This window comes from Spermophilus citellus (genome assembly GCF_964194105.1).
Source record: "Spermophilus citellus genome assembly, chromosome: X".
In the NCBI taxonomy this organism is placed as follows: domain Eukaryota; kingdom Metazoa; phylum Chordata; class Mammalia; order Rodentia; family Sciuridae; genus Spermophilus; species Spermophilus citellus.
This window is the reverse complement of record NC_138190.1, coordinates 137,702,907-137,705,593: the sequence shown is the minus strand read 5'-3', so window position 1 is coordinate 137,705,593 and position 2,687 is coordinate 137,702,907. Positions and strand designations below refer to the sequence as shown.

Genomic DNA, 2,687 nt, shown 5'->3' with positions numbered 1-2,687 from the left:
AAACTTGAGTGCCTCCACACATTGTGTCTGTCAGGAGTCACATGACTAATTTTATACAATACCGCTTAACAGATTTTGTGGGTGAATTATGATGAATAAATGATGACATTTTCTTTTCTTCTCTTAAAATGTGTATATACTCCACAGACATAGCAGCTTTGCCATTTTTATTTGTATCACCTGTATGCTCATGTCCATTTTCATATTCCATTTAGTATCTGGGCTTTTCTTATTCATTTTTAAAAATTATATATTCTTAAGTATATAATTTATTATATATAAATAAACATTAACATACATTCTTTAAATTTTATTTTGATGATAGTAACACTTAACATGAGACCTACCGTCTTAAGAAAATTTTAAGCGTACAATGAAGTATCGATAACTATAGGCGCAATGTTTCATGGCAATTCTCTAATGCTTATTCCCTTAAGTAACTGAAACTTTATGCCCATTAATTAGCAATGTCCCACATGTCCCTCCCATGCAATCCCTGGTAGCTACCTTATACCCTTTGATTCTATAAAAGTGGCTATTTTACATACCTTATATAAGTAGAATCATATTATTTGCCTGGCTTATTCCACTTAGCACATGTTTTCAAGGTTCATCCATGTTGTTATGTATTATAGAATTCCAGTTTTAAGTGTGAGAAATACTCCACTATATGCATATACCACATTTCTGTATCCATTCATCCATTGACAGACATTTAAGTTGTTTTCACAACTTTTCTATTGCGAGTAGTGCTACAATAAACACTGGGTGCTTATATCTGTTCAAGATGGTAATTTGTATTCTTTTGGATAAATACACATAAGTGGATCTATTGAATTATATAGCACATTTATTTTTAAGTTTTTGAGAAACTACCATACTGTTTTCCATTACTGCATTCCTACCAATAATGTTTCAGTTTCTCCATGACCTCACAAACCTGTCTTTTGTTTTTTTGATAATAGCTGTCCTAACAGGAATGAGGTGATATTTAATTGCAGTCTTGACATGCATTTCCCTATTAATTAGTAACAGTGAGCATCTTTTACTATACCTGTTGGCATTGCTATATCTTTTTGAAGAAACAGAGAATGTAAAAACGAAAGAAAATATCAGGCCGCGCAGAGCCGGAGCCAGAGCCAGAGCCACGGCCGAGAGGAGGGAGGAGGAGGAGGAGGTGGTGGAGGAGGCGGTGGTGGAGGAGGCGCCGGACCCGGGGGGACAGATTCCCAGAAGTGGGATAACTGGATCAGAGGGTGGTTACCCTGTATAAGAATGTGTGTCTCACTGCACCTTCAATGGCATTGAGTAGATTGTCAGTATTTAAACAGACCACATCATGCGTGAGTACAAGCTAGTGGTCCTTGGTTCAGGAGGCGTGGGGAAGTCTGCTCTGACAGTTCAGTTTGTTCAGGGAATTTTTGTTGAAAAATATGACCGACGATAGAGGATTCCTACAGAAAGCAAGTTGAAGTAGATTGCCAACAGTGTATGCTGGAAATCCTGGACACAGCAGGAACAGAGCAGTTTACAGCGATGAGGGATTTATATATGAAGAATGGCCAAGGATTCGCACTAGTATATTCTATTACAGCTCAGTCCACATTTAATGACTTACAGGACTTGAGGGAACAGATTTTACGGGTTAAGGATACAGAAGATGTTCCAATGATTTTGGTTGGCAATAAACGTGATCTGGAAGATGAGCGAGTAGTTGGCAAAGAACAGGGCCAGAATTTAGCAAGACAGTGGTGTAACTGTGCCTTTTTAGAATCTTCTGCAAAGTCAAAGATCAACGTTAATGAGATATTTTATGACCTGGTCAGACAGATAAATAGAAAAACACCAGTGGAAAAGAAGAAGCCTAAAAAGAAATCATGCCTGCTGCTCTAGACCCGAAGTCAGCAGCAGCTCTGAGCCAGATTACAGGAATGAAGAACTGTTGCCTACTTGGAAAGTGCCAGCATTCCAGACTTCAAAAAATAAATCTGAAGAGGCTTCTCCTGTTTTATATATTATGTGAAGAATTTAGATCTTATGTTGGTTTGCACAAGTTCCCTGGAGAAAAAAAAAATTTTGCTCTGTGTATATCTCTTGGAAAATAAGACAATAGCATTTCTCCTTTGCAATAGCAGTTATAACAGATGTGAAAATAAATATACTTGACTCTAATACAATTATACAAAAGAGCATGGATGCATTTCAAATGTTAGATATTGCTACTATAATCAAATGATTTCATATTGACCTTTTTATCATGATTCCTCCCTGTTAAGCACTAAAAGTTGAATCATTATACTTTATATCTGTAATTATATAATCAATTATGAAATTTCCCCTCAAACTCATTGCAGCAAATAACTTTTTTGCGTCATTGACTTCATTTTATATTTTAAAAATTATGAGATATCATCTGTCATTATATTCTAATTAAAATTGTGCATAATGCTTTGGAAAAAAATGGGTCTTTTATAGGAAAAACTGGGATAACTGATTTCTATAGCTTTCAAAGCTAAAATATATAATATACTAAACCAAAAAAAAGAAAAGAAAATATCAATAAAACTAGAAAATGTTTAAACATATAGATGAAACTGAAAAGACAAAAGACTAATTAGAAGTTAAAGAAAAACTGATCCTACCAAAATACAAAAGATTATAAGAAATTACCATGAACAATTAAATGC

General features: G+C 34.9%; 1 pseudogene across 1 annotated transcript; it reads left to right on the top strand.

The window, feature by feature from the left end:
* The first annotated feature begins 1,181 nt into the window (after positions 1-1,181).
* Positions 1,182-2,187, top strand: LOC308639940 (ras-related protein Rap-1A-like; annotated as a pseudogene). Its single transcript has one exon. The product of its transcript is annotated as a ras-related protein Rap-1A-like (transcript).
* Positions 2,188-2,687: the final 500 nt, after the last annotated feature.